Raw genomic sequence first — 26,163 nt, 5'->3', positions numbered from 1 at the left:
AACCAAAGAGGATGTATCTAGAAAAATAATTAAGGAGAAAATGGATAGTGGTACTTACGATAGTTAAAAACTTTTCAGTGTTTGAAAACCTTAACTTGAACTTAACCCTGAAATTTTTTTTGCAGGGTAATTAGATTTCTTGTCATTAGAGACGTAGCATAGTGGAGGCCAAATGACATGGGTCTGAAATTCACCTCTGTCATTTACTGGCAAAGTAATCTTGGGCAAATTACTTAAACTTGTCATGCCTTGTCTCAGTTTCCTCATCTGAAAAATGATCATTGTACTGTGGGTTTATTGACTTAAATGACTATTAGACTAATTCAATTCATTTGAATCAAGTACAGTGTTAATAGTTTAGTGTGGAAAGGAGTGAAGCTTTAAAATTACAGGATGGCTTGCTCATATATGCCTTGTATTACAAATTGAGTTTGAGTGTCATAGCATACCTCTGAATCTCTTTTTTTCTCTTAGAAGAGTGGAAAAGAAGCATTTATTATATTCCTTGTACCTCATTTACTTGAAGCAATTTTAAGGCTCTTTCTGTTGTTACTTTTTAAACTTACCTTTTTATTGTGGTAAAGTATGCATAACAATATTTGACATCTTAACCGTGTTTCAGTGTACATTTCAGTGATATTAAATATATTAACACTGGTGTCCAACCAGCACCACCATTCATCTCTATCTCTTTTTATCTTGTAAATATGAAACTCCATATCCATAACACTTAACTCATCATCTCCCCTCTCCCCAGCCTCTAGCAGCTGCCTATCATTAACTTCTTAATTTTGATGAAGAGTATAGGTAATTGAAGTACATAGTATGAGCATTTTTATTTTAACCATTGCTTTTAAATCAATATTTTTGTCTTTTCCCACACATGTCACCCTATCTGTAACTGCTTCAGGTTGTAATGTTTTATTTTTGCTTGAAGCAGATGGACTTTCTAAATAAACACTGCTTGGCACTTCTTCATTTGATCATTGTGGAACTAATCCCTCACCAACATTTTTACTAGGAATTTTGACAAGTAAAAAATAACTGATGTGGGTTTAATTTCTGCCTGTGTTGCTTGTATGATAACTTTTTAGTTACTTCCTTGTACTGGTGTTGTTAAATTTTGAAACCGTTTAAATCAGCTTTGGTGCAGTGATTCTGTGAAGATTCATTAGATATCTGAAGGATATTCACATCAGTGGTATGTCCTCCTTTGGTCTTGATGTTAGGAATGTTTTGGTATTCACAAGTTTATTATACAAAGTAAGTATCATGTATCACATACTGTGTGTTTACCATGGTCTCAGCCACTGTGCAAATTTCTTTTACAAACACTGTCCCATTTTTAGAAATACTGCACATGATCATCTTAAAAGCATAGCAGTGTTGCTTTTATTTTACTTTTTAAGTATATTTTATTGATTATACTATTACAGTTGTCTCAATTTTTTTTCTCCGCTTGATCCTCCTCCTCCTCCCTGAACCGCTCCCCACACCCTTTAGTATCCCCCGATCCCCCTTAGTTCATTTCCATGGACTGTACATGTAAGTTCTTTGGCTTCTCCATTTCTTACAGTATTCTTAACCTCCTCCTATTTTGTGCCTACCTATTATGCTTCTTAGTCCCTGTAACTTCCCGCCCATTCTCCCCCTCCCTATTGGTAACCCTCCATGTGATCTCCATTTCTGTGATTCTGTTCCTGTTGCAGTTATTTGCTTAGTTTTAGTTTTCCTTTTTTAGGTTCAGTTGTTGATAGTTGTGAGTTGGTTATTTTCTTGTTCATAGTTTTGATCTTCTTTTTCTTACATAAGTTCCTTTAACATTTCATACAAGAAGAGCTTGGAGATCAGGAGAACTTAACTCCTTTAAGTTGACCTTACCTGGGAAGCACTTGATCTGCCCTTCCATTCTAAATGATAGCTTTGCTGGATAGAAAAATCTTGGATGTAGGTCCTTGCTTTTCATGACTTGGAATACTTCTTTCCAGCCTCTTCTTGCCTACAAGGTTTCTTTTAAGAAATCAGCTGACAGTCTAATGGGAACTCCTTTGTAGGTAACTGTCTCCTTTCCTCTTGGTGCTTTTAAGATTCTCTCATTCTTTAATCTTGAGTAACTTAATTATGATGTATCTTGATGTGTGCTTCCTTGGTTCCAATTTTTTTGGGGACTCTCTGGGCTTCCGGGACTTTTTGAAAGTCTATTTCTTTTGCCCGATTGGGGAAGTTCTCTTTCATTATTTGTTCAAATAAATTTTCAGTTTCTTGTTCTTCCTCTTCTCCTTCTAGCACCCTTGTGATTCAGATGTTGGAATGCAGAAAGTTGTCCCAGAGGTTCCTAGGCCTCTCCTCATTTTTTTTATTCTTATTTCTTCATTCTGTTCTGGTTGAATGTTTATTTCTTCCTTTTGTTCCAGACCGTAGATTGGAGTCCCTGTTTCCTTCCCTTCACTGTTGGTTCCCTGTATATTTTCCTTTATTTCACTTTGTATAGCCTTCACTTCATTTTGCAGCCATACTCAATGATTTCTGTGAGCATCCTGATTACCAGTGTTTTGAACTCTGCATCAGATAGTCTGTCTCCTCATCGCTTATTTCTTTTTCTGTAGTTTAGATTTATTCTTTCATTTGGGCCATATTTCTTTGTCTCAGTGCACCAGTCTGGATGAATGTTTCTTTAACTTTTTGGTTGTTGGACTTCCATGCAAATGATTTTCTGGCATTTTTGGTGATTCTTTGTTTTTAAATTGGTAGTTATCCTTTTTTTGGTTGTGCGAGGAAGCCAAGCCTCCATCTTGGCTGGAACCTCTATTATAATTCTTGCTTTAATTATGGAAGGTCTCACCTCCTCATAACACACCCCCATCCCAGCACACACACTCTCTAAAAAGAGATGAATGAACTAGGAATTTTGTGAGGGAATGTGATCCTTATAACAAAATCCCCATAATAAGATGTAAAATGATAAAAATGGAGATAGTGGGAAAGACATAAAAATGTCCAGTAATAAAGCTTTTGAATAATCAAGTCTCAACTAACGTAAACATAAGTAGTACCTTAAGGAAGATCTTTCTGCATGCATGTGCAGCTGCTATTACTGAATTTCCACTTAGAACATCCTTAATTTATTTTATTTATTAAGTCCTTAATTTATTAATTTGTGTAGTGAAAATGCTGTACTATATTTAATATCAACATTACTTACAAATGCAAATAAATAGTCTATAAACCAAAAGATATGTATTTGGAAACATAAAATATTTGAATAGTCCATTATGTGTTTGGTAGGGAATTTAGCAAATTATTAGATATTTACTTCAGCTTTATAAGTAATATAACTTATATGGAACTAGTAATATTTAGGTATTTAGTTAATCTTTTTATTTTGGGGGTATATTTTCTTTTTAATAAATAGCTAAATGTTTGTCTAACTTTATGTGAAATAAAAGAAGAAAATGAGAAGGTAATTTCATATGAACATTGATATGAACATTTTTAGGAGATCATACTAACTTTTTTATTCAGTGATTACAGGAATATATGTATATTTATTTTTAAAAGATTTTATTTATTTTAATTTTTCTATTTATAGAGAAGGGAAGGGAGGGAGAAAGAGAAGGAGAGAAACATCAATGTGTGGTTGCCTCTCAGGTGGCCCCCTTGGGGACCTGACCTGCAATCCAGGCATGTGTCCTGACTAGGAATTGAACCGGCAACCTTTTGGTTTGCAGGCCCACACTCAGTCCACTGAGCTACACCAGCTAGGGCTTACAGGAATGTATTTAGAAGATCCCATTATGTGCTGGTATACATTAGTTCAAAAATGTCTGTTCCTGAACACTTGTACTCTAGATTTGTTTTGAATAAATACTTGTATAATTCAAGTTACTCCATAATTAGTTTCATAAGATCACATTAGAATATTATATATTTTAAAATGGGTAGAATGTTTTAACATCTTGTTCATTCATTAAACATCATTTATTGAAACTGTTATGCTACTTATTGAAGCAAGTGCAATGAAAGGGGACAACAAAGTAATGTATTATGGAACAGTGTATGTGAGTTAAGTATGGTACATTGTATTTGAGTGAAGATTGTTTTTGAGGTGTTAACACTGATGATTTCTAATTTTGTGATTTCACTATATTACCTGAGGATTTTTAGAAACAGCTTTGTTATGATTAGTAGTTTTTATATTCTCCAGATGTTTTCTGAGGATTTAAAGTTAGACCCATTTAAAGTATTTGATACTTTTTGTAGTCTTCTATTTTTTATACTAAGTAAATGTGAAAAATAATTTGAAGAAAGAAGGCTCTTTCTCAGTTCAAGCATGTATCATGTAAACACTGAAGGAAGATATACAAATATTTTTAAGTGGATTTGTGTTGAGATTGGGATAGTGCACAATTGGGAATAAAATGTTGTTTTTTTGAAATGGCATATATATATTTTAATTTGACATTAGGTCCCTTTAGAAATCTATGTAAGCAGTTTACACACACACACACACATTTACCAGCTTTTATTTATTTTTTAAAGATTGTATTTATTTGTTTTTAGAGGGAGGGGAAGGGAAGGGAAGGAGAAAGAGAGGGAGAGAAACATTAGTGTTTGATTGCCTTTGGGACCATCCCCCCACTGGGGACCAGGCTCACAACCCAGGCGTGTGCCCTGACTAGGAATCGAACCAGCAACCCTTTGGTTCACAGGCCCGTGCTCAATCCACTGAATTACACCAGCCAGGGCCACCAGGTATCTTTTATTAGGTGTCAGTTACAATATGAAAGAATTCAGAGGTGCTGTGCAAAGATAATGATGAGGAATACAGAGCTCACACTGGGTCCTCTTCAGTGGAACTTGCGTCGCTGCTTGTGTTTGAGTTCCTTTTAAAACTGGTAGTAGTTGAAAAGCAGGTAAACTGCCAGCACCATAGATACCCCAGCAGCACTCCCTTTCTTACAGTGGCATACTTGTTGTAATACTGGTAGTAACCTCTTTGAAATGCTCCAGCATTACCTTTAGGGGTAATTCCCGTTTTGACATCCATGAGTCTTTTCTCCTTCAGTGGTATGACTGCTGCCATCTTGGGGTCCAGGGTGTCTGCTCTGCCAGAAATCTATGTAAAGCAGTTTTCAGAAAGCTGGGTTTCATCATAAACATTGCTGTAGCAGCATCATTTTTTAAAAAGATGTCACTCATTGAGCACCTATGGTAGGCAATGTATATACTCCATTTCTTCCTCACAACAGCAGGAGGGAAGTAGTATTACAGTATGATTAGATGATAAGTTACAGTGTTACAGTACAATTATAAGTATTCTATAACTTATAATAAGAGAACAGACTCAGTAGGGTGAAATTATCAGTGCCTGAGGTCATACAGAATACACAGTCAAGTTGGTATTTGAATTCAAGTGTGTAACTATCATACCTATGGCCGGCTGCTCAGTCTCCTAGAATTTTGGGCCTTCAAACTGATGCACCCTCATCTCCCAAATGGACACTTATTAACACATCTGCCAAGGTTGGGGATAACAAAAGAATGTAAAACTAAACCTACTCTCTTTAGAAAAGTAGGAGGTACTAGAAAGAAGGAGTGCTAGAAACCTCCTGGTAATCAGAATGTTCCATATATAAAGTTCTGCTTAATCTGTTTAATTCCAGTGTTATTGGTAACATAAGAATAAGTATCTGTAATTGGCTCATTTTCTTGCTGTCACTTTTGGCAGCTTGTATTACAAAGGTACTTGGCATAGGGAGGGAGAGAAGGAACCTACAACTTTATTTTAATACTTATGTAAAGGAGAGAAATGTTTGAAAATACTTGGAATTAACTCCAGCACTAAAGTATTGTTTATTGCATGAGAAGGGGAGTCCTTGCCTTGAGGAATCCTTTAGCATTCCCTCTGCTGGATAAGTTCACTTTGGATTGAAACAGCTAATTTCTTGAAAGTTGAGCTAAGTGTGAAGGCTTCAAAGTTCAGCAGGTGTTTACTAGAATCTAAAACATGAGAAGCATATGATGAAGAGAAGTAGATCAACTGAGTTGTAGCATTCATAGAGTCGTATCATCCTAACATTTTATCATCAAGGGGGATGTTACATAGTAAATATGGTTTTCTTATTAAATAGCTATGGAAAGATTTTAAGAAAGAAATATTAATGAAGGCTAAGCATGGGGAAACTCAACTTAAAAACTCTTATGAACTTTTTAGTTTTAATAGGCTGGTTTATCTGCCTGTTGATTGTTTTTTGTTGTTGTTTTTTTGTTTTTTTTTTCCTCTAAAAACTGCATCTGTGAAATACTGTTTAGGAGATCAAATCTTTAATTTTGATTTTTGACATGGAGCCCTTCTAGAATTAATATAAAATATACCTAGTTTGACCATTCTTTTTTTTAAAAGATTTTATTTATAGAGCGAAGGGAAGGGAGGGAGGAAGAGAGGGAGAGAAACAGCAGTGTGTAACTACTTTTTGTGTTCCCCCTACTGGGGCCCTGGCTTGCAATCCAGGCCTGACTGGGAATCAAAGTGGCGACCCTCTGATTTCAAGGCCAGCACTCAATCCACTGAGCCACACCAGCCAGGGGGCCATTCTTTTGGAAGAAACAGGTGAGATGATTTTTTGGTGGATTTCCATTAATATCATTTAAAGGATTTTTGGAGCATTTTATTTACTATTAGAGGTTTTGTTTTTATATCATGGGGGATCTAAAGTTTAAGGGGATTTACTTCTCTACTTACAACTTAACATTTTTTGCTTAAAAATACCACATTTAGTATCATCAAAATACCTGATGTGTTTTATTTTGAAGTTTGTGTTACTATCTTGCACATACATATTCTACACACAAAATGTTAAGAAGCATCTTCCTTGTGATCAGTATTCATGCTGGATTGTTTCAGGTAAGAAACTTCCATTTGAATAATTTGAAAGTTAAATTTTATTTAGGGTTACTAGCTTTAGTCTCAGTGATTTTCCAGTGAATTAAAATCTGAATAACCACCGATCCAGTTTAATACTAGACTTTCTCCTGGCTCATTTGCATATTTTAAACAAATGCTAATGAAAAATACAGTGTTGTAAGCTTTAGTTGCAGTGGTAGTTGGATCTTACTCTTTTAAAGACATTCTTCGGGATTCTAGCTGACACATTAGAAACCAAGAGTGGCCTGGCATACCTCTTCATAGTACATGGGTTCTCAATCATGACTGAGCATCTGAATTATTTTTTTTTTCTTAAGAAAAACATTAAGCCCTGGCTGGCGTAGCTCAGTGGATTGAGCGCAGGCTGGGAACCAAAGTGTCCCAGGTTCGATTCCCAGCCAGGGTACATTCCTGGGTTGCAGGCCATAACCCCCAGCAACCACACATCGATGTGTGTGTGTGTGTGTGTGTGTGTGTGTGTGTGTGTCTCTCTCCCCCCCCCTTTCCCTCCCCTCCCTAAAAATAAATAAATAAAATCTTTAAAAAAAAAAAAAGAAAAACATTAAATCACAAACTCTGGAGATGGGTCTAGGCTCTATTATTAGAAGTTCCACAATTTTTAAAAAGCTTTAGTTCCAAATTTTTAAAATTAGGCTGTGATAATACATTTCTCTTAAATACTTCTTTATGAAATGGCTTATAGAAAATGATATACTTTGTGACCTTTATCTTCATGTCTCAGAAATTGTCTTTTAAGAATAATATTAATCTTGGCTGGCATAGCTCAGTGGATTGAGCGTGGGCTGTGAACCAAAGCATTGCAGGTTAGACTCCCTGTCAGGGCACATGCCTGGGTTGCAGGCCACGGCCCCCAGCAACCGCACATTGATGTTTCTCTCTCTCTTTCTCCCTCCTTTCCCTCTCTAAAAATAAATAGATAAAATCTTAAAAAACACTCTCCCAACTTAAAAAAAATAATATTCATGAAGTTCCTTAAAGAGGATTGACAGCCTGAAGAACAAATGCTTTCTAGAAGAAAACCTCAAGTCTTTTTCTGGTTCCTATAAAATGGTCCTGTACTGTCGTTGTTGGTTGAGGAAGGTGGATATCGAAGGTAGGGTTAGTTGGTGTTTTCTGATGGTCCTACATTATGTCTGAGGTGAATGATATTCAGGAGATAGACTGCCACTCAGTTTCAGTGTGCCTGGGCTTTTCTGTGATTTGAGTAGCAACCTAGTGTTTCTGTAGGCGCTGGGGTAAGCTTGCGACCGTGACAGGTATCAGGACTTGGATGTCTTTCCTGTGACAGTCATGCCACCCATAATGGGTTGTGTTTCTAGGTGGGGCTGAGACTACACCAGATGGTTTTCCTGGTTCTTGGCAATTTGGCTAGCCCTGGCTTTTATTTGGATTTCAGGTGATGCTTCAGATTGGGGTTATCATTTCTACTTACAGATTGTTCCCCAGAGACATGGGCATTGCAGGAACAGATTCATTGTTTGAGCTGAGTACCAGAAGAGTTATGAGGGAAGAAACCCTGTCACTTGACCACTGTTGGCCAATGTCTGCACCTCATCTTGGTTACTAAATTTCTTACTTGAGCATGCTGAGATATATCAGTGGCTCTAGGAACCTTTGGAGTGTCTGATAATGTCCTTGGGTTTCTTTCTTCCACTCTGATGCAGTGTCTTATCAGTTCTGCAAAAGCCAGGATACCTGGCAGATGGGATTTAAAGGAGGAGGGAGTGACCCAGGAGGACTCCTGGCCTGGTATTGACTGTTGGAGTCTCCAACAAAGTCTGAGTCGTGTTTCATTTGCTCTTTTGAACATATGGCACACACCATCCACAGCTGATTTCCCACACTGGTGTCAGTCCTTTTACTGTTTTTTTCTAGTCATGCTAATGTGATAAAGTTTTATGTTTCTAAACTGTGTTAAATCCGATTTTCTTAAACAGGCATACTTTTCTCAGTTTTAGACTACCAGATACAATCAAGAATCATATTATCTGCTTCTGTTAGGATTGCATTTTAAATAGAATCATTTTTTAAAAAAGACTTTTATTTATTTTTAGAGGCAGGGGAAGGAAGGGAGAAAGAGGAAGAAAGAGACATTGATGTGCAAGAAAAACATTGATTGGCTGCCTCTTGCATACCCCCAGCTGGGGACCTGGTCCACACCCAGGCATGTGCTTTGGCATGGAATTAAACTGGGGATGTTCTTGGTTCCCAGGCCAGTGCTCAATCCTGACCCCCACCAACCAAGGCAGTACATTTATTATTCAGTGAACTACAGACTTTATTTGGTTCACTAGTTTCTCCACTAATATATTGGAATCTAGTCCAGTCTACTGCATTGCTTTGAGTCATAATGTCTCTCTAGTCTTCTCCAGTCTGTGATAGTTTCTCAGTCTTTCCTTTGCTTTGTCAGTTTTTTGAGTATATTTTATTGATTATGTTATTAAAGTTGTCTCATTTTTTTCTCCCTTCTACCCCTCTATTCCCCTCCACCCTGTATACCCCTTTCCCCCAGCATTCTCCCCCTTTAGGTCATGTCCATGGGTTGTACACGTAAGTTCCTTGGCTTCTCCATTTCTTACACTGTTCTTAACCTCCCACTATTTTGTGCCTACCTGTTATGCTTCTTACTCCCTTTACCTTTTTCTCCCATTCTCCCCCTTCCCTTCCTCACTGATAACCCTCCATGTGATCTCCATTTCTGTGATTTTGTTCCTGTTTTAGTTGTTGCTTAGTTTTAGTTTTCCTTTTTTAGGTTCAGTTATTGATAGTTGTGAGTTTGTTGTTATTTTCCTGTTCATAGTTTTGATCATCTTCTTTTTCTTACATAAGTCCCTTTAACATTTCATATAATAAGAACTTGGTGATGATGAACTCTTTTAAGTTGACATTATGTGGGAAGCACTTGATCTGCCCTTCCATTCTAAATGATAGCTTTGCTGGATAGAAAAATTTTGGTTGTAGGTCTTTGCTTTTCATGACTTGGAATACTTCTTTCCAGCCTCTTCTTGCCTACAAGGTTTCTTTTGAGAAATCAGCTGACAGTCTAATGGGAACTCCTTTGTAGGTAACTGTCTCCTTTTCTCTTGCTGCTTTTAAGATTCTCTCCTTATCTTTAATCCTGTGTAATGTAATAATGACATGCTTTGGTGTGTGCTTCCTTGGTTCCAGTTTTTTGGGGACTCTCCAGGTTTCTAGGACTTTTTGAAAGTCTATTTCTTTTTTCTTTTTTATAAAAGATTTTATTTATTTATTTTTAGAGAGGGAAGGGAGGGGGAGAGAGAGAGAGAGAGAGAGAGAAACGTCAGTGTGCGGTTGCTGGGGGTCATGGCCTGCAACCCAGGCATGTGCCCTGACTGGGAATTGAACCTGCAACACTTTGGTTCGCAGCCCAAGCCCAATCTACTGAGCTACACCAGCCAGGGCTGAAAGTCTATTTCTTTTGCCAGATTGGGGAAGATCTCCTTCATTATTTGTTTAAATAAATTTTCAGTTTCTTGTTCTTCCTCTTCTCCTCCTAGCACCCTTGTGATTCAGATGTTGGAATGCTTAAAGTTGTCCCAGAGGTTCCTAAGGTCTCTTCATTTTTTGAATTCTTGTTTCTTCATTCTGTTCTGGTTGAATGTTTATTTCTTCCTTTTGTTCCAAATTGTTGATTTGAGTCCCTGTTTCCTTTCCGTCACTGTTCCCTGTGTGTTTTTCTTTATTTCACTTTGAAAAGCCTTCATTTCTTCCTCTATTTTGTGACCATACTCAATGATTTCTATGAGCATCCTGATTACCAGTGTTTTGAACTCTGCATCTGATAGTTTGGCTATCTCTTCATTACTTAGTTATATTTCTTCTGGAGCTTTTTGATCTGTTGTTTCATTTGGGCCATTTTTTTTTTTTTGTCTCCGCATGCCAGTTACGTAGTAAGGGGTGGAGTTTGAGATATTCGCTAGGGCAGGACAACCCGTGTAGCTGCATTGTGGTGCGATATGTGGGGCAGGGGTCGGAAAGGGAATGATGCTGCTTGCTGGACTCTCTGGCCAGATTTCAGTCACTGCCCCCACTTCCCATAAGCAATTTGGGCCTTTCTGGTGCTGATTTCCGGGTGTGTATGGGCTTGTATACATTCTAGGACCCTGTGGGTCTCTCCAACAAACGGTCCTGTGAGGCTGAGAGTGCTGCTGCAATTCCCACAGGTTTTTATAGTCAGAGGTTTTGAAGCTTTATTTCCCCATGCAGGAACCCTGGGTTGAACAGTCTGTCTTGCTCCGCAGTTGTTCCTCCCAGTTTATCTGCATGTGAATGTGAGTCTGCCTGGTCCTTTAGCTGCCACTGTGCCCACCCAGTCTTCCAGCTGCTACCTTGCCGTGTGTGCTTTCTGCCCCAGCTGCTCATCTCCACCCTTCCTACCAGTCTAAATGAATGTTTCTTTTTAAACTCCTTGGCCGTCAGACTTTCATACAGTTTGATTTTCTGGCAGTTTGCTTATTTTTTGTTTTTAAATTTGTTGTCCTTCTTTTGGTTGTGTGAGGAAACAAAGTGTACTTACCTACGCCTCAATCTTGGCTGGAAGTCTAATCTTGGGTAATTTAATTATGGTGTGTTGGTGTGTTCCTCTTTGGGTCCAACTTCTTTGGGACTCTGTGAACTTCATGGACTTTAATGTTTATTTCCTTAGCCAGATTGGGGAAATTCTCCCTCATTATATTTTCAAATAAGTTATCAATTTCTTGCTCTTCCTCTTATTCTGGCACCTCTATGATTTGGATGTTGTAATGTTTATAGTTGTTTCAGAGGTTCCTAAGTCTCTCATTTTTTTGAACTCTTGTTTCTTTATTCTGTTCTCATTGGAGGTTTATTTTTCCCTTTCCTAAATTGTTATCTGAGTCCCAGTTTCTTTCCCTTTACTGTTGGTTCCCTGTATATTTTCCTTTATTTCACTTTGAATAGCCTTCACTACTTCCTGTATTTTGCAGCATATTTAACCAATTCTGTGAGCATCCTGATTACCAGTGTTTTGAACTCTGCACTTGATAGGTTGTCTATCCTCTCGTTGCTTAGTTCTCTGTCTGGAGTTTTGATATGTTCTTTTATTTGGGCCATATTTCTTTGTGTTGGTGCACCTGGTATGTTTTAAGGGGTGGAGCCTTAGGCATTTGTCAGGGCAACCCACTTCACTGCCCTTGTGGTGCTATATGTGGGGGAGGTATCAGAGGGGGAACAATGCCACTTGCTTGGCTCTCTCCCTGGTTTCAGTCACTTCCCCGGCTACCCGCAAGCAAATTGAGCTCTTCTGGTGCTTTTTCCGGAGTGGATGGATGGGCTTGTGTATGTTTTAGGACCATGTGGGCTCATCCAGTGGACTCTTCTGTGAAATTGGTGGTTTCTCCTGCCTCTGCACCCCCCAGTTTTTTACAGTCAGATTCTGAGGCTTTATTTCCCTGCATTGAAACCATGTGTTGCGTGGTCTGTCTGGCTCCCCAGTTCCTTCAGGTTTATCTGCATGTGAATGTGGGACCATTGGGTCCACCAGTGGGTGCCTTGTGGCTCTTCCCCCCCACCCAGCTGCTCATCTCCACCCTTCCTGCCTGTGTGGATGAATGTTTCTTTTAGCTTCTTAGTTGTAGGTCTTCCATACAGTTTGATTTCCAGCAGTTCTGGTTGTGGTTTGTTTTTAAATTGGTTGTCATCCTCCTTTTGGTTGTGTGAGGAAGCTAAGTGTATCTATCTATGCCTCCATCTTGACTGGAAATTATGAATAGAATATTTTACCTTGAGGAATAGTGTAGAAATGTTAAATGGGTATGCTATTATGAGTCAGTATTTGTTCTTAGAGGTACTATTTCCTAGAATAATCCTAAATATTAATAGGAAAGGAAAAGGATCTGAAGTCTGATTCATAGAAGTAATTGGCTTAAAAGTTTGGATTCTACCAATTGAAATGCTAAAGGGAAAACTGGTCAGTAGACTCTGTCACAGGCTTCCTGCTGGTTCTTTCCCTTCACTGTGGCCTGGAATTTGCAACTAGGCAGTAAGATGAAGTAATTGTAAAACTCCCCTCATTCATTCCCTCCTCCTTTAGATTATAATCCTGTCATACACAATATTTTGAGGCCTGGTTTTAGTCTAACTTTCTAGTCTTATCTCCTGTTTCCTTAAGTAAAACTTTTACTTAAGCCATTTTGTTTATTCTTTAAAAATAGTAAGTGTTTTTGAAAAATGAACAAATAGTACTGGTTGTGTAAATACTGTTTTATAACTTTTACTGAGGCATCATTTTTTCCTTTTATTCCACTCCCAATGCTGAAACTTTAATTTAAAATCTGTTGGCATTTGAGATCTCTGTCAAGTTTCATCATTCATCTTATTGCTAGGCCACATCAGTCTCTCCTCTCAATTTAACTTCTACAGCATTTAAAGTTGGCTTTAACTAGTTCTTACTCTGTTGTCTTTTATTATTATTTAAACTTTATCCCTGTAATTATCTTCCCAGTTCACTAACTTAAGAAACTGTGACTTTTAAAATATCTTGATGATACCTATATGTATACTGCTGTACCTACAGTAGGTTACATAATTGCACATAGGTAGACAAAAATGTGCCCCTTTATCTTTTCACTGCAAACATGGTATAGGCAAAACCCAAATTCTGGATGAATTGAGCCTCACACTTTCCTTGCCTACACATTGGAGGGAAACTAGAGAGCTAACTGGCGACACTCTGTGTAGGGTCTAAGGAAATCATACTTAGTTTCTCAGTCATCCTTAATTTCTCTGATCAGCCCATCTCCACTTTCCACAATGATTTACTGAACTTTCTTTAGTTTCCTCAACACTCTCCACCCCCACTCTTGTAGCCCACTTTGGCCTCTTTTTTTTTTTTTTTTTGGAGGAGAAGAGATTGCATCTCATGGGAAGTAACTTTACTCCAGTTCTGCAAACCTACACTCACCATTTCTTTGTCATTCTCTTCATGTGTCCATAGATCATTTGTTCCAGAAAACTCTCATCTATTTTATTTTAATCCTCTTCAATACTGGCTCCGTTTCATTTACGTTCAAATATACTCAGGCATCACTTACCATTATAAAACAAACGCAACAAAACAAAAATACTTTCTGAACTCTACACCCACTGCTCTGGTTTTCTTTTCTCCCATTTATAATCTTGGTCCTTTCTGAACATTTATCAGAAGCATTGTTTTATTTCTCTTCTTCCCAGTCCAGTTTCTTCAGCCATCATATGATTGTAGCTGCTCTCGAGAGGTTGTCTTGACCTCCAGGATGCCAAAGGACCCAACTTTTCCTTTGTCCAGTCCATAAACTCTCAGCTTTATTCTGAGGCTAGTTCCCCTCACAGTTGCAAGATGGTTGCATTAGTTTGGGGCATCATATCTAGACCGAGTGATAGTTCAAGAAAGGAGAGGCCGTTTTATAGGAGCTAGGGCATTTGTCCTAAAAAATATCCCTAGCACACTTTTCTCTAATTGAGTCATATAACAGGTGCCGAACCTGATATCAAGTGATAAGAAAGATGGAATTACCATGGTTGGAGTGAACTAAACCTCTAAACTGAATAGCTGCTGGGAGACTAATCCCTCGGATTTGCTGAATTCTTCAGTAACTTCCCATTGCCATTAGGTTCAAGTCTCAAGTCCTTTATAATGGTGTGTGAAACTCCAAATAACCTGACCCCTGTGTACTGTGATAACTTTATCTAGTCTTTTTCTGCTTCTACCTTGCTGGTTGATCCTAAATGTCCTAGAGGTCTCTGGTTAAATGTCAATTCTTCAGGGATACTGTAATGAACCTATAAATTGAGGTAAAAGTAGGCAACCATCTTTCTACCTATTCTGCGGTCCTAAACCGTCTGTACTTAGAACAACTAAAATTGTTTAATGTAAATAAGTGCTAACTGATTAAAATGGCTTAGGTATTTTAACATAGAATAATGAAAGAATTGATGGTAGGGAGCTATAATACCTGTTATTGTCACTTTTATGGTTAAAACTAGTGTTGCATGTGCTCAAGTAGCATTTGTGTTAGCTTGTTAGATTACTGTTTTTTTAAAGCCCAGATTTGTTTTCTGTTTTTAAAAGATTTTAGTTACTTTATTTTTAGAGAGAGGGAGAGAAACATCAATGTATGTTTGCCTCTTGCATGCTCCCTACTGGGGACCTAGCCTGAAACCCAGACATGTTGCCCTGACTGGAAATTGAACCGGTGACCCTTTGCTTTATAGGCCCGTGCTCTGAGCTCTACCAGCCAGGGCAGATTACTGTTTTTTAAATATATTTATAGAGTTTACTTTTAAGAGAACAACATAATAGGAAAGTATAACTAAATATATTGTTAGCTTACCATTTTAATATTTCCATATGAAAGTTTTAGGTTTGTTTTAACATATTTGGTAATGAATTTTATTTTACCAAGTGTTTATATATTACTTAGGAGGAGGGCAGTTAGTCTATGAGAGAGAAAAAAATCTGAAGCAGCATCTAATAAAGTTAATTATTTTCATTCTTTTTCTCTTCCTTTTTATGAAACTCTGCTTTTCAGACTAGTGAGTGACCTGCCAATTATCCTGTCTACCCTACCTTCAAAAACAGAGAGGGAGAAAGTTGAGAAATGTAGTTATTAAGTGAAGGAAGTTGTTTGCTAGCTGCACCAAGGTTAGCCAAGGAGGCATGATGGATGTGAGCTGGATCAGTGCCATTCTGGCAGCTTTGACAGTTGAGCTATGTATTAAGCTCTGGCCGTTTTTAATGCTGATGAGATGGGATTATTTTAGAAAACAATATGCCTTTATTAACCATAGTTAATAATTATATACTTTTTTTTTAGTTTCATGGAGTCTCAGTCTCCTCCCCTCTCCTTCCCAATAACCTCTAAGTTTACTCCTTGACCTTAAAATCCTTAACACAGTGCCCTAGACAGTCACTACGAATCAGTTGGAAAAGTGAAATTAAACTTTTTTGACACCCTTTACCACATTATGGGAAACACATTAACCAAATTAAACTTAAAGTACTTTAGAAACAGACATTTTTAAAATAACTGGTATTTGGCAACTTAGCTATAGAGAGTGCCAGATTTACTGGCAGAGATTGTCGGTGTATGCTGTTGCCTTGTGTCCACTGTTGTCATACACTTTACAATGTATCATTGTAAGATTACAGATTTTCTTGCATATTAAATAAAATATTTTATACCTTTTCAGCCCTGGCTGGCGTAGCTCAGTGGATTGAGCTCGGGCTAGGAACCAAAGTGTCTCAGGTTCGATTCCCAGTCAGGGTACATGCCTGGGTTGCAGGCCATGACCCTCAGCAACCGCACATTGATGTTTCTCTCTCTCTCTGTATCTCCCTCCCTCCCCTCTCTAAAAATAATAAATAAAATCTTGAAAAAAAAGAGTTAAAAAATTAAAAAATATATTTTATACCTTTTCAGAGATATCATAAACTTCGAGATGTATGTTATATCAGTTCAGTGCTACAGTTGGAAAACAAAATCACTGAATCCTGCTCAGGTGGAATGTCATCCTCAGTGCATGTTGTTCTGGATGATGTTTGCACTGGTGCAGAGTGCATGTGAAGAGCCTTCTTGCCATGTGTTGTTCTCAACCTCTGCGTGGACTTGCCATCTTTGATCTAGAACATGGTTGTATAATTTCTTAGTTGCTGCTTCTGTTGCTTAATCATTATGGCAAAATATAGAGTAAAATGAGATTTGTTCCCTTGTTATGGTAGACTATCTTTTATATAGAGTGCTAAATAATTGAGGGTTTTAAAAAATTACAGTTTTCATGTAATCAGAATCTAAGTAATGGAAAAATTCACTTGTAAGATGGTCTAATTTTATGAATTAAGAGATGACAATTTTGTTTGTTTAATCCTCACCCAAGAACATGCCCATTGATTTTTACAGCGAAGGAACGGGAGGGAGGGAGAGAGGGAGAGAAACATCAATTGGTTCTCTCTCATAGGCACCTTGACCCAGGACTGAACCTGCGGCCTAGGCATGTGCCCTGGCTGGGAATTTGAACTTTCAGTCTTTCGGTTTACATGATGATGCTCCAACCAACTTGAGCCTCACCAGCCAGGGCAAAGAGATGACAATTTTAAAGGTAAATGTGTTAGGGAAAAAGAGGTCATTACAGATTGAAACATCACCTAAATCTTATCTTTAGAAGTATGCTGTATATATTATTGTGCATGAAAGTTTAAACAAATCATTATTTGAATTGTACCTCTTAAATTCATTCAACACTTAATAAGCAAGATATGTGTTACTTTTATTGTAAACTATTAATGTCAGATAAAATTGACTTCTTTTGTCTGTCTGCTCTTGATTAAGTTTACCATGGCACTCGCTATTATATATTCTTAAGTGCTTCATATTCCATCAATTCTGGAATCTAGAATTCCTTTTTATAATTTTCTTCAGATTTTAAGTTTATCATTCTATAAATTATGACTAATTCCTTTAAAAAAAGTATTTGAGAAATGAAGCATTCTGGTTACCTTAGCTTGGGCTAGTATGGTTGCTATGGAATAAATGAATAGTTAATTAAATTTTAATGCAAACATTATATACCAGAATTTTAAGATTTTTAAATTCTTGTAAGACAAGTGATTGTGTTATTTTAACTGATTTATTAGGAAATAATGTTATGACCACAGTATAGGATTACAGTAATCTCTGTTCTATCATGCATCAAAGTTGGCTGCCTCTAACTGGAAATATCATAAAGTTTTAGTTTTTTCCATTTCTCTACTTAAAATGGTTTTCAGAAGGTTCATTTTATAATGTTATAAAAATGACTATTCAAAATAATGTAAAAAGTAAAGGCCACATTTTGTTATAGTCAGTTTTTGTTATTTACTCCAGTTATGTTCCATAAAGTCACCACAAACACTGATTTAGTCTTTACTGACCCTTTTCCCCTGGAGCCTCTGATCATATTTTTGTAAACTAAAATGCCATTTCCATTATATAGGTCTGTTGGCCAACATTCTTGTAAACACACACCACTCTTAGTATCAAAAACCTATTCTTCTACAAAGCCTTTTTCCTGTACTAACATTTCCCTGCAAGTTTTTTTCTCTGTCACCTTTTGAAACATGCCGGCCAGTACTAGCTGAGGGGATTTAGTATTTTCCTGACCCTGGGAAATGTGACTGTAAATTTCTTTGACTTTCAGCCTCGACCCTCCATTCTACTTTTTACTGGTTGTGGATCCACAAATTTAGCCGCTTTCCCATCTTTTTCATATACTGTAAATATTATGTAGCACTTTTCTAGAAGGCCTTCTTGCACAGATGACACAATCTTCCTTGTTCTGGGTGTACCTGATAGCTGTTAGCATCATAACTTGGACCTAAATGAAGCTTGCCTGACATATCATGGCCTTTCTGTGCTCAGGAACACTAGACAACATCATGCCTGGGACCATTTTATTTTATACTTTATAGCTTATTTTTAGGGTAGAGGTAAGGGAGGGAGAAAAAGAGAGAGAGACATTGATTGGTTGCCTCTCACATGTGCCCTGATCATGCACTGAACCCACAACCCAGGCATGTGCCGTGACCAGGTTTTGCAGAAGCACGCCCAAATAAGCCATGCTGGTTAGGGCCCTGGGGCCATTTTAAACAGCAAAAGCAACAAAACCCACAAAAATACCAAAAACATGGCACTAGATTGCAAAAAGTATGCTATCTACAGCCTGAACTGGAAGGAGAAAGCAAAGTGTCGCCGTGCTCCACTTCAGCTGGGAATGTGGGCTTGACTGCAGAAGGCCACACAGTATTGAATGTGGGGTTAAAAATAATTTTAGCAAGTTGGTGAATTGGCACATGTGGAATCTGCCAATGACAATCTGCTCTAGATATAAAAGCCAAAGTTTTTCTGTGTTGGGTTTTTATGATTTTCATATTTTTAATACTTTTATAAAAGAAATTTTGTCCTAATATTTCATGACTATAAATATGAGGAAATTTCTCTTATTTTGAGTTTATTAATTGAACTTTTTTTTCTGTGTTTTATCTTTTTTTCCAACCATATGCCCTTGATAAATTAGGCTTTTAAAAAAGGATTCAAATTTTTTTTATTTTTCAGAAAACATTTCATGTGAGTAAACAAATCAGATGTACTTCCAAGGAGTTAGATTTTTATGGGGGAGAAGTGTACATTGTGTTGGTGTTTTGTTTTTTTTTTTAATTTTAAGTTCAGAAAGGTGATTGATGATGCCAAGGATAAAAATCTTAGATTGACAAATGACATAAACATTTAAAACTGGAAAAAGGCCATTATACAAAGAAACTGAGACAATATTGGCAATATAAATGATAACCCCAAGTGTACTTTTCTTCAGGTGTATAAAGAATTTTGAAAAATCATTAATAAAATGGTAAACAAAAGAATACACAGACACACTTCCCTTTTTTAAAAAATATTTTGTGTATTCTAGTACAGTTGTCCCAATTTCCCCCCTTTGCCCCCTTCTGCTCTCCCCCTTGCTCCCTCAGGCAATCCTCACACCGTTGTCCACGTCAGTGGGTAATGCATATATATGTTCTTTAGCTAATTCCTTTACTTCCTTTCAAGTTCCCATATACCCCTCCCCTCTGACAGCTGTCAGTCTATTTCATGTTTCTGTGCCCCTGGTTCTGTTTTGCTCATTACTTTATTTTGTTCGCTAGATTCCACATGGAAGTGATATCATATAATGTTTGTCTTTGACTGACTTTATTTCATTTAGCATAATAGTCTCCAGGTCCACCCATGCTGTCACAAAAGGTAAGAGTCCCTTGTTTTTTACTGCTGCGTAGTATTACATTGTATAAATACACCATAGCTTTTTTATCTACTTATTTGATAGGCACTTAGGCTATTTCCAGATCTTGGCTATTGTAATAATGCTGCCCTGAACATAGGGGTGCATGTATTCTTTCGGTGTTTAGGGATTTTTTAGGATATATTCCCAGAAGTGGAATCACTGGGTCAAAAGGTACTTTCTTTTTTAGTTTTTTAATTCCCCCCAGCAGTGCTGTAGAGTTCACTTTTCTCCGCATCCTCACCAGCACTTGTTTATTAATGATAGCCATTCTGACTCGTGTGAAGTGGTATCTTGTTGTGGTTTTAATTTGCATCTCTCTGATGGCTAGTCATGTTGCACATTTCTTCATGTGTCTATGGGCCATCTCTGTGTCCTCCTTGGAGAAGTGTATATTCAGGTTCTTTGTCCATTTTTAAATTGGGTGGTTTGGCTTCCTGATGTTGAGTTATATACGTTCTTTATATATTTCAAACAATCACTTTAAAAAAAATATTTGCTTTTAGAGCGAGAGGAAGGGAGGGGAGAAAGGGAGAGAAACAGCGGTTGGTTGCCTCTCACACCCCCCAATTTGGGACATGACCTGCAACCCAGGCATGTGCCCTGACTGGGAGTTGAACCAGTGACCTTTCCGTTTGCAGGCTGGCACTCAGTCCACTGAGCCACACCAGCCAGGGCTAACAAGCACTTTTATTTTAAAGGAAGAGCTGCAAATGTAAACAAACAAACAAAAAAGCAGTTACTTAAAAAGATGTTTGGCCTCAATGGCAATCATAAGAAAAGCAAATTAAAACAGGATGCTGTTTTTGTACTTTTGGTTTTGGTGAAAACTCAAACAAGACCAAATAAGCTAGGTCACAGACTCTGCATACTGGGTCTGAGTGGGAATAGCAGCTGGAGTGCTAGCTGAGAGACCAACAGGTGGTGTTGGGTACTGCACCCCAGCCTCTTGCAACCAGGACTTGCTTTTTGCTTTCTGTGGACTGAGGTACCCGTGATGGAGTTACCTGAAAAGGAGATAAGCTGAGCCTGGGGTGCCCCAGAAATGTGATGGCCAAGGAGAAGGCACCAAGGACCAGACTGATTGAGTTTCAAACAAAGAACCTGGATTCTCATAGTTTAGGTAAAGAACTCTGAGTATGTAATAGTGAAAATGGTACAATGCTACATTAATAATTGTGTAACTTAAAGACATGACAGTTAAGGGACACACATGGACTTGTGGCACATGGAAGTGTGTGCACAGAAAAAGGAAATCTGTAATTCTTTAAAGATAGGAAGGCGTTCTTCCTCACTAAAATGGATACATTTTGCTTAGTTATCAAGTTTGAAAATCCCCCAGAATTAAAGACACTTTGTCACTGGTGTCCCATTATAGCCCTTGGTGTTATAGCAACATGTTCTATGATGGCCATGATTAACTGTTACGGTATTGGCCCTTACATACAACTGGAGGAGGTGTGAATTTCATCATGTTGCTAAAGTGGACTGTCATGATTCTTTATAATTACTTCAGTGGCATGTCTTGGCTTTGTTTCTCTGGGGTGGAAATTGGAAAATTCTCAGAACTGCATGTACCTCCAGTATTGTCAAGTCTCCCAAACATAGACTCACATCACGGCTGAAAGTGGTAGCAGGTGTGTGATGGAGATGGATCCTCACTGTCCTTGTCAACCCTACCCTAGATTGATAGGAGTGCAGCCTGATAGGAGTGCAGCCTGAAGAGATCCTCTTCCAATTATTTTGTTTGGTTTAGCTGCATTTGCTGCCACTTTGTTTGCCCTGGGATTAGCTTTAGGAACAATCATAGCCATTGGCATGTTGTTTTTTATCCAGATGAAAATAATTCTTAGAAACCAAATTTCCATTGAATCATGGATCAAAGAAAAGGCTAAAGATAGAATTCAGCATTCTCAACTAGATGAAATCTTTGTTTTTCCTTATGATATGGGAAGTCGATAGAAGAACTGTAAACAGGTGTTTACTTGGTCAGGGGTCCCAGGAGGAGATGGACTGAAGTGGCCAATAAGAAAAGGCTGTCACTAGTACAGCTTAAGAATAGCACAGTTGAAACAAAAAGCAGGTAAATATTTTATTTTATTTTTATGGCATTTATTTATTTTAGAGAGAGAAGGGAGGGAGAAAGAGAGGGAGAGACATCAATGTGTGATTGCCTCTTGTGTGCCCCCCAACTGGGGACTTGGCCCACAACCCAGGCATGTGCCCTGACTGGGAATGGAACCAGTGACCCTTTGGTTCACAGTCCAGTGCTCAATTCACTGAGCCATAGTACCTAAGGCTGATATTTCTTATGTGATATTCTAGATACTATTGTGGTTAATTTGTCAGCATCAATATAAACTCAAATTTTGTTACCTGTGTTTTAATAATGCTGATTTTGTCAAATCAAGTAATGATCAATGATGTTCTTTATTTTAAAAAAGACCAAATTATCTAAAAAGGCTAAATAATATCTATAAGAGTTGTGATTTGAAAACTCATACCCTGTATTCAGATGAGAGTTCCACCCTCTTCAACTATAACCAAAGAGGTGGCCTGATATTTTGGTGAACAACACATTTAAAATAATTTTAAAAGGAATAGGGAATTCTTTGAGAAACATGCATACTTAAAAGGTTACTGTGCCATTGAGAGGTGAACACTACAAAAATCAAGTACACAGTTGCAAAAAGATGACCATTTAGTTTGCAGCCAGTGAGCTTGCCTCTCCCCATATCCCTGCCTCTCCCCCTCCCCCCAGGTGAGGGACATTTTGCAATGTCTGGAGACATTTTTGATTGTCATGCCTTGGAGGGGATACTGTTGGCATCTGGTGGTCAGAGGCCAGAGATGCCGCTCACATTCTGCAGTGCACAGGACAGCCCCACAACAAAGTTAACGTGGCCCATGAGAGCCCGAGGTTGAGACACCCTGGCAGGCAGCTTCTGTGTAACTCACTGAGGTGTTGATGTACCATTGCATATGATGATGGCCCTGTTATCAAGAAAATGTATTTGCTGTATACTTCATTTAAGCAGGTATGGGTGTGTCTAATATATGTTAGATTTCTAGTCACATCATTTTAAGAAATATTTAATGCTTAAAGAAATAAACACTAATTTGGAAGATTTATATTCATCTTTTTTTTTTCCAAAAAGAATAAACTAGGTGTAACTGTATTTTAGTGTTTTATTTATATAAGTCATGTAACTAACTTATGGAAAACATTTTTTCCTTTTTGTGTGATTAACTTAACAGTAATCACAAATTTCTTACACTAATCAACAGATATGCGTATTATATGAGCTTAAGGCCCTTAGTTAAACAGCTAGTTTCCTAACCTTCAGGTAATGTGGAAACCATATATTTGGAAGTAGACTGGTGGATTATATTCATTAGAGAGGTATATTTTGATTATTTTGTTTAAATGTTCATTAATATCCAGGACACATTCCTTATTTTATAAAACTACAAAATAATTTGAGTCAAATTACAAGTACAAAAATACCTTCAAAATATTTATATTTTAGGTTAATTGGGTACAGATTTTGGCACTGATATTTGAGAATTTGCTGTATGTAATCTATCATTTCTTTGATAGTTTTAGGTAATGGGGGGGAGAAGATGTTACAAAGAGTTGTTTATGAGAACTCCAGTCAAGGTATGGGCATGGGTAAATGGGGTACTTGCATCCTCTGACAGCCATACCAAAAATTACAACGAAACTGCCGAACAGCTGGCATTCAGAATCACCTGAAACCTTGCTGAGTTTAAGTCCTACAACTAGGGATTTAAAGATGCCACGTTGAGACTGATAACAGGGGTGCAGATAGAGAATGAGCTGTCCCAAACTACAATGGCAAATAAAAATTGGGAGGCATACCTTGGCTGCGAGAGGTCACCTGTGAGGAGCAAGGGGTCCTAGCTCTGCACCAGGCTCTCCAGTCCAGGGTTCCAGTGCCAGGAAGACAAGTCCCCATAACATCTGGTTGTAAAAACCAATGAGGATTGTGCCTGATGGGATGAAGGACTTAACTTGGATTCTCTTTGTCTAAGCTGTAGCACTTGTGTTGTAGCTGGAAAGGCACCAGAGACATATAGGAAGGAACTGAATTGTCTGGCATCAGGGATGGAGCTAGAGGGGCAGTTTTCTGCCAGGCAAAAGTGCTGGCTGAGGCCATTGTTCCTTTGATAAGAAATCCCCCACAAAGCCAGCAGATGGGGCACCATGTCTTAGTCTTCATCAGCCTCGCTCACACCCTTTGCCCCTCCTTGGTGATTACCTGAGACCCCACCCCACCTAACTTACAGGCCCACCCAAGCTATACCCGGTAGTTTTCCCATACGAATGGCCTGTCTTAGCTCATGATTCAGACTTCTATAAATCTCTGATGGCCTCTGGCCTCAGCGTGCCCCATGTTTCTCATTAATTGGTACTAGCACTAGCAGCAGCAGCCTTGGTTTGCAGTTTGGCATTGCCTGGGCCCTTTCAAACCAAGTACAAGTGGCCGCTATCTGTAGATTGCTTTGTAGTTCCTTCTGGGTGGCTCTAGGTAGAACACAGGGGACAGCTGAGCTTTGCCTGCACCCTGTGGGGGGCCCCAGAGCCAGCACTCCCAGTGGACAGAATCAGACCACATTGGTGCACCACCCGACCACCTCCACAAGCAACATACTTGAGGGGAGGACTCAGCCCCACTGAAGCAATTCCTTCTCTGTGTGGTGGTCCTCTGTACAGCATATCCTCCATGGTGGTCGGTGGTCATCACAGCCAGTCCTTTCAGCCGATCAACCTGAGGGTAAATCTGTCCTGTTGATGTACCAACGGCAATCAAGGCTTACCTACAACAGTCCACAAGGGGAGGGCTTTCTTGAGAAGCTCTATACCCCTCCAAAGCACCACCTTTAACACCCCTGCCCCATTTCACTACCTCTGGACTGCTGGAGTGCACTCAGGTGTGCAGCTCAAATCCTGCCCCACTGTGAGGAGGGAGGGGCCCCAGCAAGAGGTAGTTGTTCCCTTTGCAGGTGAAAAAGTACCTCTTGGTCCCTAGTGATTCTATGATAAAGGCTCATTCTTCTGCAGTCACTGTCAACCCAGGACTAATAAAGGTTGGAACCTGAGGCAGGAGAGGGGTGCTTTGTTGCTAAGGGGTGCACGTGTGACATGGTTGCCCAATTGTAAGGTTCCCACTCAGCACACAGTGCTGGTATTCCACTTGACTGGGTTGCTTACTGTGTCTCATTATCTGGGTCACTTGTGCCTTGGACCTCTCTGCCTGTCATGTACAGGCTGCATCTCTGGGCCCCATGGCTCTTTTTCATGTGGCTGCTGGTCCAAGCAGCTCACCTTCCAGAGTTGGGCCTGCACCCTGTCCTGCTGACCTCTGTTTTACTGGGACCCTCTAAACCCTAGCCTTCAGATCAGCAGAGCCCCCACACTTGAGCCTTTATATATTTCTGAAGACTGATCCTTCATCATTCTGACAGGAAGCCTGAGCTCTGCCTGCAGAGACCCCTGAGTAAATGGAACTTGCTCTAAAATCTCAGGAGGCCCCAGCTTATCAACCAGAAGCCCCTGAGATGCAAAATAATCTTCAAACCAAGAGGAAGCCTCAGCTTAGTCTGCATTGTCCCCTGAGTTGCCTAAATCTTTGTTAGTTTATCAGTGAGTGTTAGGTCAGCATCTAAATCTTAGGAAAATGTTGAGTCTTCAGTCCAGTAGAATAGCTCAGATCTGCTGCAGTTTCCTCTTGCCTTCGTAGAACCTTTTCCAGTCCAGCGGAAAGGTCCAGCTCAGCCTCCAAAATCCACTATGGATGGTATAGCTCAGCCTTCAATACATCATGAGGTGACAGTCTCACCTCTAGGTTTGGGTGAAGGTCGGCATCCAGTGTTGCATAATATAAATGTTAAAAATGTGGATCTAGTGGTTTGATAACACTAAAGTCCCCTAAGGAGATTAAACCATCTGTGACTAAGAAGAAGGTCTCAGCTCAGTGCAAAATCCACTAAGATGGTCAAATGTCCAGCCCAGCAGGAGATCCTCTCAGAGCACCCTGAGAAGACAGACTCATCTCCATCTCAGCAAGAGAACCCAGCTCACCCTACTTTAGAGGCTGATCCTATAACCCTGCAGCAGGCCACAGCTTGTTCAAAACACCCTGAGTAACATTTCCACATTTAGAGCCTGTTCAGGCTCAGCAGCCAACCTTTGTCTGAAGTTAGAGTTCAACCTTTGGACCTGGAGCTCACTGTAACTCCACAACCTACTGTGGAGGCTGAACATGCTATAATTCTACAGCAGACTACAGCTCCTCCAAAGTACCCTGAGGTGACACTTCCACATCCAGACCCTGTTCAGGCTCAACCTTGAGCCTGACCTTAACTGAAGT

At 38.9% G+C, this 26,163-nt stretch overlaps 1 protein-coding gene and 1 pseudogene across 18 annotated transcripts in view; both read left to right on the top strand.

The window, feature by feature from the left end:
- Nucleotides 1-26,163, top strand: part of ZMYND11 (zinc finger MYND-type containing 11) — a 143,019-nt gene that overhangs the window by 2,991 nt on the left and 113,865 nt on the right. The gene's annotated exons all lie outside the window — the stretch shown is intronic.
- LOC114491949 lies at nt 21,276-26,144 on the top strand (annotated as a pseudogene).

This window comes from Phyllostomus discolor, chromosome 1, assembly GCF_004126475.2.
Source record: "Phyllostomus discolor isolate MPI-MPIP mPhyDis1 chromosome 1, mPhyDis1.pri.v3, whole genome shotgun sequence".
In the NCBI taxonomy this organism is placed as follows: Eukaryota; Metazoa; Chordata; class Mammalia; order Chiroptera; family Phyllostomidae; genus Phyllostomus; species Phyllostomus discolor.
Note: the sequence above shows the minus strand (reverse complement) of the source record. Positions and strands in the feature narration are given on the sequence as shown.